The sequence below is a fragment of the Larimichthys crocea genome, chromosome I, assembly GCF_000972845.2.
Source record: "Larimichthys crocea isolate SSNF chromosome I, L_crocea_2.0, whole genome shotgun sequence".
NCBI lineage: Eukaryota > Metazoa > Chordata > Actinopteri > Sciaenidae > Larimichthys > Larimichthys crocea.
The window spans coordinates 17,172,027-17,189,968 of NC_040011.1; the positions used below are offsets into that span (position 1 = coordinate 17,172,027).

General features: G+C 40.1%; 1 protein-coding gene across 7 annotated transcripts in view; it reads right to left on the minus strand.

Moving 5' to 3' along the window:
- The window catches only part of klhdc8a (kelch domain containing 8A), a 38,862-nt gene extending 23,984 nt beyond the window's left edge, over positions 1-14,878 (minus strand). The window contains exons 1-3 of one of the 7 annotated variants that reach the window (XM_027286294.1): positions 14,517-14,878; positions 11,850-11,911; positions 11,504-11,543 (exon numbers count right to left, since the gene is read on the minus strand). The gene's annotated coding sequence lies outside the window, so the exon portion shown is untranslated. The other 6 variants (XM_027286299.1, XM_019267252.2, XM_027286288.1 and 3 more) reach the window with 6 other exon arrangements.
- Positions 14,879-17,942: the final 3,064 nt, after the last annotated feature.

The window sequence follows — 17,942 nt, forward strand, 5'->3', positions numbered from 1 at the left end:
CTTATCATTGATTAGTGTCGTATCAACCTTCCATCCAAGCTTGAATGACAATAAACATCAGTTATGATGAACAGGTTGTGGTGGAGGAACATCTGAACTCAGTCTGTTGGTTCTTCTGCTCATGGACTTGAGACACATCAATATGCAAATTGTGAGATTGCAAAAGCTAACCTGAAGCCAAGGCACAAATCCAGCCAGTAATAACATTTGATACAACAAATTGGAATATTTGAGATGACTAAACTGGATCCAACTGCACCACCATGTGAGTTAATCCCTTATTAATCAGACCTGGAAGGAAGAAATCCCGCAATACTCTTCCCCAGGAAAGACTCACATTAGGGAATCAGATTGAATTAACTCTCACATTTATAGTCTTGTATTTTAACGTTTCATGGTGTTGTTTTCAAAAGTATCATGAATTATAATTTCCAAGTAAATGTTAATGCTACATTTTAATTTAATTAGTTCAACTGAAAAAATGTTGTCAAGATTTGAACTGTCAGACTTTGGTGGCCAAAATAATTCATAATTTAAGATTTAAGATGCGCTGGGTTACAATATTATCATATGTGTAATGTTAACACATTACCATCATTATTGCTATACGCTCCTTATTAGAAGGTTAAACTAATGGGTTTTCCATTTAAAATGCTACAACACTAAATTGACTGAACCAAGTCTAGTTTTGAGATGCATTAGCTAAAATTAAGATTTTACATCAAAGTCTGTTTTCAGGTGTTGGGGAGTACTACACCGTGAGAAAGCCTGGAATAAAAAATACAATATTTCTGGTCACCTTTGATAACCACAGTGCAGGTAGCTGACCGTGATTACGGAGTGGAAACACTGATGTTGTTCCTGCTCTGTGGCAACATAATGCTGTGAAGGAGACTGAGAGGACACATTTCCATCTAAATGGCAGCTTGTTGTTTTCATTCTATGTTGGAAAATCACACCATCAGTTAGCATACATGCACACATCTAGGTCGTTACCACAGCAACCAATGCAGATAGTTAAAAGACGCCTGGAAGACCATATCTGACGTGATCACACACACACACACACACACACACACACACACACACACACACACACACACACACAACTCTGGGAAGGCAGTCTTTACGTTGGAAACGGAAAAACATGATGTGCCTCCAGTCTGAACACCGCGTGAGGCCGATCATTTCCTCAAACTGTGAGGAGGCACAATCACCGATCAACTCATCTTTGCAATAATAAAGAAAAAACATGTTGATGTTGTCATAAGCTTGTAGACTACAAATATATATCAGGAAGCCCACTGTATGTTAGAAACTGTAGGTGTAGAGTTTGAAATGAGTGTTTACTGAAAAATGCAATGGAGTTGCATTATGGGAAATGTAGGACCCAGCATTTTGAGACTAAAATAAAGGATACCTTGGCCCCTGCTGCATCAATTTGAACCTTTCTTATTTTAATCATGTCCCTTGAGTGGAAACACTAGAATGTCATTTAAATGTGACTACTTCATACAAAACAGTGCTTGTCAAAGAGAAAGAGGAAAAACTCAACACACAGCACATAAAAACCTTTTAAAGGATTTTGGAAAGGTCTCTGAGAGCACTACCGCCAACAAAAACCAAAACACTGCTGTGTGCACTTTTGTTTGCAGTACGAGGTGGTCTGAGAGTGTGGAATCCAATCTGATGCCTAAACAAGAGCCAACAGGATAATCTACAGGTGAAAATCTTGCCAATGGGTAAAAAAACTGTATTGATGGACATCACAATGCACCAAGGTTTAAAATTAAGGATGAAAAGAGCCATAATCCCAGCTGCTGCTTTGAACACCACATTATAGCTTGAAATACAGCAGCAATCTTTAACCTGCTGTTTTTTTTTTTTTTAAACAACCTCCATCCCTGAGCCTCCTTTAATCTTCCTTTCAAGTGTGTCTTACAGGTTGGGCTGTGATTTGGGAAAAGGCACCTCCTACACTAGGTTGTTTTTAGTGCAGTAACCTATTTTTCATTATTTGGAGGTCATATAAAATGCGTGGTGTGCTTTATTTTGGTCTAAAGCTGATCCGCTCTGTACTCTCTCTCTGTCTCTGTGGGTACAGGCAGTTCAGCAAGGGATCATTTATTGACTTGTATTTAATTAGTCTGCAGTATTCAAATAGCGCATCTGTGCTGCAGTCTGTAGCTGACCTCAGTACACCAGCAAAGTTGCCAAAATTTGTTAATTCGTGCATGTGGGCGTGCAAATGTGTGTGCACTTCACTGGATGTGTGTGTGTGTGTGTGTGTGTGTGTGTGTGTGTGTGTGTGACAGTGTATTAAAAAAAGCCAAAGAAGGTTCCTGAGATTTATCAGCTTTTCACACTGGCCTGGTTTTAGCAATGCTGAATTCGTCCCCCAGAGCTCCAATGGCAGTTCCGCCTCCCTGGGTCTGATACAATCAGTACTGCTTTGGCTCAAACAAGCCTTATCTGGTAAAGGTCAGAGCAGGCCAGCTACTTCATGGTGACAACCCGCTATTGATACAAATCCATTTAAGTTTAGGAGCGAGAAAAAGTCCTCGCAAAGTAAAGATAAACACAAGAAAAGTGTGGACACAGCAGTTCTTGTTTATTACTACAGGCCTCTGAATAAATAACCTGAGACATTCTCATATAAATAATGTGTTTTGTTACTTCCCTCTGTTCACTGATGCAACTGAGGTCCAGCCCGCTGAGGTCCTGCAGTGAGCTCACCTGAGCCAGAGAGATACAGTGATTACATAAGAAAGATGTACAGTATACATGACGTCTGTACTGACATTTTACGGATCAAACAACTAATTGTTAGTTCATCCCTGATGTCTCTGCTCAAATGTCTAGATTCAGCAACCTGGTGAACAATCCCCTTTTCAAATCAAAATAATGATATAGTTCAGAGTCATTTTTGTCAAGCATAAATATACCTTCAGCTCCTTAAGATGGACTAACAGACACGTTTTAGCTTTACTTCACAACCCTTTGTTGTTCCAAAACTTCTCTGTCCTCACTCATTTTCAACATTAATACAGACAATCTCACAGCACAGCAGCTGTCAAGAACCTTCATTTTTGTTTATTTTGTTGTGTAATCGATACGGACAAAAAATAAATAATAATTTTATCTGCAGCTCTCAGCAGCTTGGTAATAACTGCTTGTCAACATAGTGTTTATGAGCCACGATGATGTCACTCCTTCAGTGAAAGATCCGTCAGTCAGAGCATCTGTTTTGGGAATTTAGCTTCATGCACAGCAGCTAAAATGGCGTGTGTGGATCCTTTCTGGCAGCCAGAGTGGGAATGTGACGGTGCCGGATGCTGTGTACCTTGGTTGTTCTTCTAATGCAGTACTGTCCCCACCTCTGTACATATACATGCTGATATTCCTAAATCTCTGTGATGTTAATGATATTTGAAGAAACCCTGGCTTTGACACCTCTTCTGCATGTGAAGGTCTTCTTACAAAACATGTCTGGCACACTGAAAATTCACAACAGACTATCTCATGTGGAATGAGCTACCTGTCAGTATTAATGCATTAACGCAGCTTTTGTTGGTACGTACACCCCTTCATGCTTAAATGTGATGGTGATTTAACATGTTGAGCTCATGTCTAATATGCAGCACAAGGTTAAACAAGCACACAGAGAGTTCAGTGAATGATCATTAAATAATTGTCTTCTTTGCATAAAATGTCCAATCAGTTTATAATAAAGGAGTTTTCTTCTAAAGCAGTGCGTGGACAAAGAGGTAAAAAAAAAGGTTTTTTAAAACACCAAACAACAGTAATAATGAGAGCAGCTTTCTCCCTCCTTATATTTTCAAGGTTTAATTAAATCAATGGAATGAATTAATATCCAGCAAAACACTTCACATACAGAGGATGAGCAAATGGTAATTAAACTGATTGAGTCCCAACTTCACATCCTGTTATTCTATGCATATTAACTGTCTGACATTAAGCAGCAGAATTCTCTCCGTAATAATTGATGAAACTGATATTAAAATGTATTAGGGGGGTCGTGAATTAAAGCTTCAATGGCAAAATCATATTTCTAACTGGCCACTGCTGCAGCATGTGAGAGAACAGAAATCCTTCATATAATTACTTTCAACTGTTTACACACTGTTCTCTCCCTCTGCCCTCTCTCACGCATAAGATGCCAAGTATTGCACGAGCATCACCCCTCTCTGCAAATGTCATGTCATGTCTGAATAAACATTTACAAACAGTAACAGCTTGATGAAGCCAGCAATGTTAAGTATCATGTCAGTCAACGGCAGCACTTCAGCAAGTCCTTCAGCAAAAGCTTCTACTCTTAAAGTATTCTTACAAATCATTTATCTCAGGTTAGGGTTTCCAGGAGCACAGAAGCTCCGTTAGGGCTGGCTATACTGGTACCAGTATCGATATCTTGACTTCTGATACTGGTTCTTCAATTCTATTTTTTTCTATAACAATTTTATAAAATCAATTTTTACCAAAGGCAATTAGATGAAACATTATTACAGTTACTCAAAACAAAGAAGGAAGCTGTTCAGACCTGGGAGAAGCTGTTTATATTCTGTGTGCCTTAATGAAGCTAACAGGGCTAAAATGAAGAAACTGATGGAATATCTGTACAGTACTGGACCGTACACAGCACAAAGTGACCATGTAGTCTCAACTCTCTATCAACTTCTCCTTTTACCTGTCGGTCTGTAAGCTACACTAAACATGCAATAAGAAATGTACTCACTGATGAGCAGACACAGGTTAGCTGGTACTGGCTAACTAGTTTTGCACTGCTAGGTTCAAGGTTCAAAGTTCAAGTTCAACTAATATCTCTGCTTTTTATGGCATTTCTCTCCCCCTCATCCAGTGGCACTGCAACAGCCCATCACATTTGATCGACTGGTTGTGCTGCAAGCCCTGCTCCACAGACCCACCAGCTATTTTTGCCCTAAAAACTTTGCTAAGGCTTTTTGAAGCAGGTGCTCCTGCAGTGATGCATCTGATCGCCCCCTTAGTGTTTTGCCTTCATGCTTTTAAGACGTGTAACTTTAGACAGGCAATCACCAGCATTTTTAGCTCTTGGTATGAGCATGCTGCATGGTTATTGGCTCACTGACATTAATGAGATCTACTTCTTCTGTACTGAAATTTGGTGCCGAATGACAAGACATGTTTCGATTCTCATTAGTGTTGAAACAATTCTGTCTGTGCCAAAAAAGTGTCGAAGTTCGGTACCCAGTAAGAGCTACCACGGGTGAACAGACAAAGTGAAGAAACCGAAATAAGCAAACTCAAACTTTATGTGAAGAAAATGCAAAGAAAAGAAGTACTGCCCACACAGTGTCACTGACAGGTGATGTCTGGGAAACGCAGAGCAGAAACACTCCAGGAAGAGACCTGAACAGTGAAGATGGAAGGAGGAACTTAGGAACAGAGATTAGAGTACTTTTGGTTGGGATTTGCAGGACAGCAGGCCTCATTTTCACTGCTTCACTTCAGACCAACACAGTATAGCGTACATGACGTTTAGACGGCCTCTTAGCTGTAATACCTCAGGGCACGAGAACTCTTCCTTACCATGTGAACATACAGCACATTCCAGCGTGATCACATTCAGCCTCTTTGGCTGACAGATCCACAGCTCGGCTCCTCTCAGCCAACTGAATCACTGCCTTGTTTCCAGCAGCAGCTGCAGACATCCTGCCGCCGGTCAGCTCCAAGATTAGATGAGGCTCTGTGTTACCTGGCTGCCCAGCTCCAACTGATCTAATGGCCCGCACAGGATTAGGTGAATGTGCCGCCTTAACAGAGTAGGGCAGAAAGCTAAAGTCTGAAGGTTTGTGGGCTGCAGAGAGTCGCTCAACCAAGACTCTCCACTGAGTCTGAGCTGACCTCTGGATCAATAGGCTAGAGGGCGAAATGGCATCCCTCAGCCTTCAGAGAGAAAATGGAGCCAATGGCTGCTTTCTCCACTAATCTTATCTCTACTGTGCACACATAAATATACTGTGTGCTATCTGTAATAAATCACCCTCAATGCACACAGACTCTGTGGTGAGAAGGAACAATGCAGCGTAATAATATTGCCACAACCCGGAGCAGGAAAATTACCTACTGCTGTAACTGGAGCGTCTCTTAGCTCCTCTGCTGCGGCTGGCCACCTCACTGTGAATGTTGTCATTTACATATTTTACACAAGATTGAAATGGCAAAATGCTCCAGCCCAGCTGTTCCTGTGTCCATGTTGGTACTGATGAAGTGAATTAGCAGGCTGAATCTGGCAGCGCAGGCTCCAGGTCCTATAATGAGAGAGCTGAGACTAAATCAGTTGTGGCTGATTGTTGGCCGAGGCTGCTGTGTAGAATTTTTCTCTTATCTGCCTTTAAATGGCAAACAATTCACTCTGTCCCTTCGCCCCCCCCACCCATCTCTCTGCTTGAAGTGGCTGTCCTCATGTGTTTTTTATTTGTGTGTATGTGTGCGCATGTGTCCACGTTCAGCTGAGTGAGCACGCTGTCACTGTAGCAACTCATGTGTGTCACGTTAAAGAGGAAAGAATAGAGCACCTATTTCTTTCTCCTTCTCTGGTTCAGCTCAGTTCATTCACTGAACATCTACCAGCCAATAAAAAGAGAAGTTCCACTGGGAAACACACATAAAAGGACAAGAAAGTGATGGAGGGTAAATACACTTTATCTAAAGATAACCTGCCAATTTTATGTACCATTAAAAGTCTAACCTCACTTTGAAAGCTTTGAATTTACAGTCAACAGCAGCTGTATGAAAGCACCGGGTCTTTTAAAGCTGCATAAATACAGGTTTTCACAGTTTTTTTATGTATTCACACCTCCTATCTAAAAGTGTCACATCCTAATAAACCCTTTGAATCCAAGGCTGTTTTTCACTCTGACTGCTAGACATACATGATGTTATTTTCATTTTGTCATACTTTTGGTTTTGCCTGGCATCAACAGCTTCCCAGCACAGAGCAAATATCTTAGCTATTTATAAAAGTGTCTACGGAATGTGTTGCATTGATATAAGAACCATGTTGATAGGACATATTATTCATCATATTCACACTGCAGACATTTTCTTTGACGTCATGCTCAGGGTGGGAGGCTCAAATCGTACTGCTTTGTTCCAGGTTGTTCCAGTGTGTAGTGTGGAACATAGAGAATCTGATAAAGCTGCTGTCTAACTCTAGCTAATGGGTTATAAAATATCTTGTTTTACCTTGTCTGGTGTGCGTCTGAATGTTCACTATTTATTGTCTTTTCAGTTGCTTATCAATGGGTAACAATTTGCCAGAATCACAACATTTATATGACTTGTGCGACCTTTGAGCTTCTCACCTTGAGCATGATGTGAGAGAAAAAAAAAACTCAAAATGATCTTTTCTCTAAGTGTCTTTAAATGTGCATTAGTATTCTGTTATGATCTGGCTTTTGTAGTATCCCAATTATGAGTTGCACATATAAACATCTTATCTTGGTTACAGATTCACATGATGTCAATTTTTATTTCTTCCATATAAAATACAAAGAATCTGCAAGTAGCACTTGATTATGCAACACATAGGTTAGCTGCCAGGAAGAGGATGATCCCATGAGAATGTATATCCAATATTGACTCTTTTTTAGTTTAGAGTTTGGACTCTACCACCTCCTGAAAGACAGTTTTGTCTCTTCAGCTGTTAAATGTTCCACTATGTTCACCAACTAGTCACTAACTGAGTCTGTCTGCTGTTTGATGCTGAACAGGTGGTGTACGGTGGGTTTTTAGAGCTTTGTTCTGAAAACAGCTGCCTTCTGTGGCTGTAAATGACACTATGACAGTTGTGACAGTGAACTGAAGCAGTGGAAAAAGTGGTAATCAGACAGCTAACCAATGAGCTGAAACTCACATCACAACAACTGAGGGGATCACTACACTGGTAAAACAAATCGTCATCAAGCAGGTGGATGGCAGGAGAGGAGGACATTCACATCAGTCATCGGAGATCCCCTTTGGACAGGGGAGTTACTTCTCCCCTGACATACTGTCACCTGTTTAAATGACCAAAATTCCATCAGGTGTCACCCAAACACCACCAAAGTCTGCTAGCTGCCTCTCTACCAGCAAGTTCTTAAAAATGCAGCAGAGGACTGAACAGACTATCACTGTAGAAGGCGCGACCTCATGGCTACGTAGCCTGTGCCGCAGGAGTGATCAATGTGACAGACTGACCACCGCTCAGTGTAGCAGGAATACAGCTGCCAGTAGTCAAAGCTAACCGAGCTTATCAGACATGAGCAGGTGCTGTCAGACTCTCTCACAGAGAGTCTGCTGGAGCTTTGACAGTCACTTGAAGCACATTCACAGATGGTTTTCTCTGTGGTACCGTCTTGTAATTTTAGCCAGCAACTCAGAGAGGCTAAGTCGGTGTGTGTGTGACTGTCAGGGAGTGTCCATACGGCTACGTAGCAGGCTACAGCCACAGTCTGCAGACAAGGGAGACAGTTTTAAAGGAGGAGACAGGATCGGGGGGCGGTAGCCACCACCACGTACGTCACCTGCCTCTAGATCAGCCAATAGTGAAATTCAATTGCAGTAGCTGGGTTTCAACCAGTAGAGGGAGGCTGCTATGCATATTTCTAACACAAGATGTGGAATTCAAGTCAAGACTAAAAACCCATGCACATTGCTTATTCAGCCGGAAAAAAAGTGATCTGAGGGTTTCGTAACACTCTCAGTTCTACACAAACATGCACATTTACACATCACAGCACATTCCTGATCTTTGATGTTCAAACATCCTAATGAGTTTTCATGTGCGAGTTGGATACAGTTGAAGCCATGGAGCTAATCAGAAGACGTGGCTGCTTTTTGCATGTTGCTGTGCCAGGAACCATGGCGACAAGACGGAAATAGATACAGGCGCTTAGGAAAAAGACAACATTATCAGAGCTGAGAAAAACTAAGCTTGAGGTATGCACAGACATTACGCGCCTGCACAAAAGAACATGCTTCAGTTACATAAGAACAATGTATATTCACTTTTCACTATGCTCTATCGTTTCCCTGAAGCCCAGCCCCCCACCCTGGCTCAACCACTAGTGTATTCAGGGCATAGTGGTTCTGCTACCTTTCACTGACTGCTGTGTAGGAGTCAAATTAGAGTGAGCTGATCCAGTGTGGCAGTGCTGTGAAGGCTTGAGTGGAGAAAAGAGGAGGAGGAAGAAATGCAAGGAAAGGCAGGGAAGATGGAGGAGAGGCAGAAAGAGGAGGGGGAGTTATGGGGAAGAGTGGGAGAAGTGGGCTAAGTTAATGGATGGAGGATATTACATAGAGGGGATAATGAGAGGGAGGGAGAACGTAATGAGGGGGGTGATAGAGACTGGGTAGGAAAGCTAACGGGTTATATGGAGCACGAGCTCTATTACAGAGGGGAGTTGGGGACATCATAATCCCTGTGGCCTTATAAGTAATTACTATGTGATAGAGAGAGAGAATGGTAAGACCTATCTACTGTCAGCAGAATTGGAATTAACTCCCTAACGGTCCTTTCACTGCACCATGCTTTTATGTGTGTCTATATATGTGTGTGTGTGTGTGTGTGTGTGTTAGCCACACTTCCACCCTTTTAAGATTTGAGTGGCTGACTTTCAAAGTGAGAGCATTTGTGCATAGTGAGGGCATTTAAGAGTTAGATGGGTTAGGTGTGTTTACAGAAAACATAACGGGTGTGTTTACCTACTCTGTGTGTGGATCAGGAGACAGCAGCAGGTCTGAACAGACTGTATTCTGCAGACTGACTGGCTTTTATCTACCTGCTCTATAGATACACTGTAACCAGGTTGTTCACCTTGATTCTGGTATGAACATAACGTCTAGTCCAGTACTGCATGCTAACACCGTAGCATGTGAGTAAAAACAGGCCACTGGGACTGACCTGGAGTGTGCTCTGAAGCAAGATTAATGGGTTAGTGAGGTATGTTGAAAACTCACTAACACTCACTAGCTCTCTTTTAACCCACCTAGATCACCATGGTAACTTATGCTGCACACCTGAGTTTCGGATTGCTGTGCTGCACATTATTAATTGACCCTTCCTATGTCCCGCCTGTTATCGATCTGTTCTATAACTCAATAACAGTTTAGGCTCGTGGCTCGAGGCTTACCCGGCGGGACCTCTGTCAGCTTTCCCCTTTCCTGTGCTGAGATATGCCGTGTGTGAGGCTCGTCTGTGTTGAACTGTTCCTTCACAGACACATTACGTTGGATACAGTCACATCTTAAGATAACTAATGTTAGCCAAGTGTTAGCTAACTAGTTTGCTAACATTAAGCTAGCTAGGATTTGTGTAATGTAGATCACATTTGTCAGCTAGGTTTGTTTCCTCCTTATTTCTGTGGAATAGGACGGATAGGTTGATGAATCATTGATCATCCTCAGCACCAAGACAATTGGTTTTCAATTTGCATCATTTAGCTTTGTTCATACAAGTTAACATTGCAAATATATCCTTCTGTTGCATACTGTAGTTCTTGCTTTAAAAAAATAAATGTAGCCGGTGTCGCCATATTCCTTTTTGTCAAGTTTGTCTGACCTAACAACAGTGACAGTGTGTTGCCTTAAGAACCTACATGCATTCAGTTGGTGATGCAGCTAACATTAGCTCTGTAATATCAGCATACCATCCACACTAAAAGAATAACAAAGGCACAAAAACTACACACAGCTTTTGATGACGTTTTTATCCTTGGTCCTGATTTTACACTGCTGGTATTGCAGCTAATTGAAGAGCAACTAGAAAATGGATTAGTCTGTTGGTATTCATCACAGACAATATTCAATCAATAAAACAAATAAAAGTGATTTTCACTTAAAGTTTTTTAAATGTTTTAATATGCTGTAATTAGTTTGTTATAATATGTGTTATTAGTTAGAGCTGATGTAGTCAGGCCTTTTTTTTTTCAACCTGCTGAGCAACCAAGAATTTATGAACCATGCAATCAATTTTAGCTGCAGAGTCACTTTAGCACTCTGTACAAACATGGAAGGTAATCTCTGCTCAAATAAGATAATACATTACTGTATCATCTTTTCAACACAATTTTACTACTCCCTCATACAAATTTTTAATATAAATCTAATTGTCATCTGCAAAGGAACAAACAAGAACTGATTAATTGAAATCCATGCACGAAGCAGCTTTAACTTGTAAGTTTTTCATAATGCTAGTGGTTCATTTACTTATACTACTCATACATGCTACAGTGTTACCATGGACCCTATTATCACTTGATATTGTAATATTAAGCATAGTGTGTATTCTGTGTAACAGAAATACAAATTGTATTCACTTTCTAACATAAGCAGTGCTGATTTCTCAGTAAGGACACAATAAATAAATGTCATTTACTGTTTTGTATTAAAAAGTCTGTGTGTCAATCAAACTGTGACTCAGAGCACTGCTGCCAATTCTGAATTTGCAAATGTCACTCACCTTGGCAGGAAGTGATGGCCCATCAACCTAACAGCACCGACTGACAGACAAACAGTACCTTCTATTAGTTTTTAACGTCCCTCTAACTTTGACAGGAAGGAGCTCCATCATGTTTGTCTTAAAAGCTAGTGAGGAGGCTAACGTTACTGAGGCCGGCAATGAACCACATTGATTTAACTTAAGTACTGCACCCTGTGCATAGCAACTGGCTGAAATTGTATAAATGAGTGTGCAAGGAAGAAAGTGATCAATGCTTGCTGGAACAAGAATGAGAACAGGAAGTAAAGATGGGGGGTGGAAAAGTGTGGGTAGAGGAGGTATTAGAAAATCAATGACACTACTGTACCTTCAGGCTGGAATCCCAGGCAGGAGACCCTGGAAGAATTCTCAGCACTACAATTTGGTTACCTGTGAAGTCAAGAAGATTGCATCATAAAGTCTGAAGCATGGAGAATTATCAGCCAACGCTGCAGCTCTACAGAGCCCTTCAGCCTCTTTTAGCTTTCTGTTTTGCTCTTCTGGCCCAGAAATGTACTGTATGTTTTTTTCACCGCTTTCAACTAGAGGCTGGGTATCTAACCTCGTCTCTTTTTTTAGTTCAAAATATGTCTGCAGGATAAGCTCAAGTAAAGCAGCTATTAAATATTTCCTCTTTTATCCTTTGATCTGATCCTTTTACTTAAATCAGAATTTTCTCAGTTTTGGAGTTGTTTTTATTTATTTACTGAGTTGTTTTGCATCTGCTGGTGTTTAAACGACGATGAAAAAGGGATTTTGTAGAAAAACATGTTTATATTTCTTCATTCCTGTATCGGTTCAATATCAGACTTGTGGTTTTGGTATTGTGGGAAAATTCTGGTATTAAATTGGCACTAGTATCGGTTCAAACTATGCCTGCATGATGACTGCATGGTAACTGCACAGCACCCAGCAAGCAAAAGAAAAGCTCTGGCAGCCACAGAGCCAAATACTTGAATAAATCAATAATGCACCAGATGGACAAAAATACAACAGCAAACGACTGCTAATGTTGCTGTTTGTCTGGTGCATGTCAATACAAAGAGAGCTGAACTAATGACGAGCAGTGGCTCAAGAAGCAACAAAAGTTTGATTCGTGGAGATAAAATTACCCAGATCTTCATCATATACTTCTGCATTGTGTGGCCCATGGAGCAAGTGCACTAGAAACTAACCATAACCACCAACCAAGCTGCTAACTTCTGGTTTAGCCCTTGAATTGGATTTGAAATTAATATTCATGCATTCAGTACTTTCCAAATGTTACATTTGTGTGTCTATCATCTTGTTTTGGAGCTCATCTGTCAAAAATTGATTCATGCAGCTTTTAAATATATAACTTCATTTGGCTTCTCAGATTCTGCACTAAATAGTTAAGTTTACCAAAGGTCACTGATGTAATAGTTGAAGAGTTGAAACAGTAGTCTACATTGAACAAAGTTGTAATCCATGTCTCTCCCCTTGGGTTTCTGATGGGCACCACTGGAGTCAAGTGTCTACCCTATATTATTCTGCAATTCTAAGTTAAGTTGAATATTTCCAACTTTGAAACAATGTGTGAAAGCAGAAGAGAGTGAGAAACTACCCCAGGGAGAATGGAAGGGAAAGAAATGTCATTCTTCCTCCTGTACATCTGTGCCTAGACGGACTGAAGGCTGGAGTGTGTTGAATATTGAGTAAGTGACCTTTCAGATAAGGCCTGTCTGGTCTTTATATTCACTGTCTTCATTGTCATGAGGACTGTAACAATAGATCCATCATCATCAATCATCATTTCACGCGCTAGGGAAGGAGTTTAAAAACCTATTGAACTGTGACAAATGATGTAAACAATCCAATAATATTCAAACGGGGACTTGAACTCAGTCACCAGTTTATGAGTTTGACAGAGCAATAACCTGACCTGCAATAAATGAAGCTCCTAATGATGACTTTTTGTTGAATGAGGGTGTCGATTCAACTTTATGGATGCTGAAATTTGCTGTTGAATTGCATGGTTTTATCCTAAGAAGTACTAATATTTTATCAACTCCATGACAGAAAATAGACTCAATACTAGAAACTTTACAAAAATATATAACCTTCGTGCATGTAGGAGTTATTGCTTGGCTGCGGCATTGTGGACCTTTCTTCACAGCAGCCATCTTGACATGAAATAGTCAGGTCAACACAGGTGTTACCAATGATACTAATTAAGGTTCAGTTCCATTCAGGTCAGACAGAGGCAGGGTGCTGCTGTGGTGGTTCACTGGAGAGTCTCTGCTGCAATAAATGGAACAGGACCTTAATTAGTATCATGGGCAACACCTGTGTTGACCTGACTATTTCATGTCAAGATGGCTGCTGTGAAAAAGGTCTACTAGTTGTGTCTTAGTGTGCCTAATAAACTGGCAAATGAGCGTATGGTTTTGTCCTGATGTTAGTGCTCCTACTTTTTTGCTTATATGGTACTCACATCACCAATATCTCTCGTGTATGAACACAGGTTTCTGCTCTTTTCTAAGACCCATTCAGACAGCTGCATGTTGTCTAGTTTCAGCATTTGTAATGGAGGCTCTTATGAGGCTAATTATCCCAGTGTTGCACAACAAACCCAACAACAGGAGCGAGATTTACATTATATTATATCCCTACCGAAGTGGCTGGCATCATGAAGGCTTATTGTAATCAATTAGTGTACTTTAATTAAAGACACAGCTAGCAATAAAGTGTCACCTCCTTTAAAAAATAGTTGTAATATTAACCTGCAACAACCTCACCACGCCACTGGCTTCGTTTTTGTTTGTGTGTCTTTTAAGCTAGCCGAAGTTTGGAGTAGAAAACAGGAACTTTCTCGAGGTTTCCTGACGTCAAATGTAACGAGTAACGAAATACTCGTAGCTAAAGCATTACTTTTCAACTGAGCCAGGAGTCATGTAAACCCACCTCTCAAGTGACTCGCCCCTCACACAGAGCGGTGAAATTTCCATTTATTTCCCCCTCTCCAGCTACTTACTTTTTCCGTTTCCGTCGCCTCTCTCTCGGTGTGTGCCGCTTCTCCTTCCCTCTCCCTCCTCTCTTCTTCCTGGAAGCGATATGGACAGAGAAGTCAAGTCAGAGGATCCAGGCGGAGGAAGATGGGAGGCGAAGCGCGCCGCAGATGCTTCCCTCCGCACCGGGAGCGCACGGCGGAGGTGCGGGCTGTTACACGACAGAGCTCCGCTTACCGAGCAGCCTGATATATCGCCATTATGTGGGTCAGAGATGAAGTATTCATCTCCAGCTTTCATCACACAAGTTAAAATGCATCCCTGCGATGGTACAATCCGGAGAGAGAGAGGGAAGGAGCCTGTGTGTTGTGATAACCTATATATAGTAAAGAGGAGACCACAGACACTATTTCATGAAATATCTATCTTATCTTATATATTACAGTGTGTTGTTTGTGAGTGTTTCAGGTGATTTGAGGATGCAGTATGAATATTTTATAGATAAAAAAAAGGACTTGGGAATGACATACTTTTTGAGAGCTTTTATCCTGGAAACACAGCAGCAAGCCGTATTCTCAGATCATCCTATGACTTCTACTGCAGAGGCATTATTTCGGTGCCCTGGGCCAGATGTAGGCCCACACTGACACATATACACAACCCATATGTTATGTTATGTGATCATTGTAATTCTTGTATTTCATTCAATTCATGACAATCATATTTTTTATTTATCTAGCACCTTTAATACATGAAATGCTCTTCAAAGGGCAAACACAATAGACGGTGTTAAAACAAGTATTTACAGAAGCCCCAAGCAGTCATACATTCATACATTTTATCTTTTCTGTTTCCTTGGATGAGTTAATTTAATTTGTTTTCTTGACAATTCTAGTTATGTATGTTATTATTGAAATAATAAATGTTATTATACCAAGAGATAACGAGATAACAGGATCATTTTCATGAGATCTCAAGATAACAAAACATTTTTTTTTCCTGAAATGATGCCATAGTTAACTCAAAATCTTGAGAAAATAAAAGGATAGTCTAGTATATTAAATCAGGCAACGTCATTCAGTGTAGCAATGTCAGAGGAGCAGGAGAAAGTTGTAATTGATTAAATATATTAGACAATGCTTTTGTTTTCTCGAGATCTCAAAGGAATTATGTTGTTATCTCGGGAAAACAAAGGTTTGTTATTCCGAGATCTCGTAAAATGATTTGTTCATTCGACATAATGACATAAATAACGAGCAATCTCGAGAAAACAAATGATATTAACCTGTTATCACGAGAAAATAAAATGTATGACCATAAATGTAAATATATAAAAACGTAGAAAGGCAGAGATTAATGACATCAACAAAGATAAAGTAGTACTACATCAAGTGAAAGGCTGCCTGAATAAGTAGGTCTTCAGTTGACTTTTAAAAATGGCAGGAGAGCTTGTGTTTCTAATACAGCCTAACAGGGCAGGGTGTTCTACAATCTCAGAGTGTAGTAACTGAAAGCAGTTTCACTGCTCTTTTTGTGGGCTACCTTAAGAACACTTCAAATACCTTGTAGGTTGATACGGGTTAACAAGTGTGAAATGTAAAAAGGTGCTATATTAATAAGAACTTTGTGTGTAAAAGGACCTTAAAATCAATTCTTGAAGACATAGTACAGTGCATTAAGGTACTCCAACCTGTAAGTAATGAAGGCATGGATCAAATTCTTGGCATCCTGCTTTGTTAGGAACGGCCTTAAATTGGCAACATTTCTCAGGTGGAAGAATGCCATCTGGGTCACCTTGCTAATGTGTGCCTTCAAGCCTTAGAGTCCAAAATGACACCAAGACTTGTGACCTCAGATTTGGTCTGGTGACCAGAGGTGTTATATTAATGTTAATAATATTAATGAAGGCTGAATTACATTTAAGTGAGCCAGATCCAGGGTTTGGTGTTTTACATGCTCGGTCACTGAGCCATTGTTAAAGGATGATTCATGGCAAAATACAAAATACATATTTTACCTCTGAATTCTATTAATCCATCTAGATTGTTTTGGCATGACTTACAGAGTTTTTGAGATATCGGCTGTAGAGATGTCTGACTTATCTTGAATATAATGGGAGTTCTATTAACTTATTATATTCAAGAGAAATCACATCTCTATGGCTGATGGCACACGGTTTGTAGTTTAGTGAAAAAGGTCATAACTATCATAACCTCTCTATCATAACCATATGAGATGATAAAACCTGGATAGTCATATCTCTGTGTGATTCATACTCAGCAGCATGACAATAGCAGCGAGTGTCAGACCTCCCCTCACATAGCCAGCCTGCAGACTCCTCTCAGCATCAGGTGTATGTAGTCTATGTAGTGCATTGCTTGTGAACGACTTTTAAAAAGTAGACTTACATTTAACAGTTTCTCTTCCCCTTCAGTGCTCCTCCAGCTGGTGGCGTGTCTATGCTTCAAATGGCCATGTACCTCATACAGTCTCAGTGCTGCTGTTGGAGCAGATGGAGCTTATTGACCTTATGCAACCTGCCCAGTTTCTTGTAGACATATAGCATATAAAAGCAGTCGGTATTTCTCTATTAATTACTCTATAGTAATTATCATGATTGGGAATACATAAATGTTTGCATTTAAATATAAAAAAGGTAATAGATATTTTCACAAGACACTAGATTTCCTTAGTTAAACAGAGTTGGGTTTATAAAATGGGTCTCAATCTACAACATGATGCTTGGAAAATGTACAAAGAAAACACATTTAATTTTAAACTATGTAAATTGTGCTGTGTTCAGTTACAAACCTTCACCATGGATCAGATGCATCAGAGTGACAGAAATGTGTAATTCTTTGGGGAAATGCACATGCACACAAATTTGCAGAAACAAGCGAACAGAGGTAAAAATCAAACTGTAGTGACTGCACTGTGGTTTGTTAAGGCTAAACATAAATTATTTACCCTTTATTTCAACATTTTCATGTTCCAACATCTTAGCCACTATGTTTATTACACCATACGCCATAACCAAAACCAAACATAAGGGAGTAAAAAACGAAACACCAGATAAACAACCTTTGCTAAATGTAATGCAACGTAAGCAATAACTGAAGCCTCTGAATCTTTTGGAATTCATTTAAATGTATTTATTAAAGTAGTCCGTTAATTCAAACAGACAAGAAAGCTGAAGAAGAAATGAGAACATATTTTGTTTGTAGATTTTTTATTTCCCTAAAGTATCTAAGTTTTAGCCTAAAGCGGCGTAAAGTTAAAGTTTTGCAATTTATATACAGAATGCTACACAGCTTGGCGAAGAGCCTTCAAACTTCAAACCCCTTCTTCTGGTTCTGTGAGTCTCTGCCTTTGTTAGAGAGTAATGGCCACTATCATCCCCATACACATCATTCCAAGTCCAGAATCTACCGTGTCAATTAGGCTGTGTGATT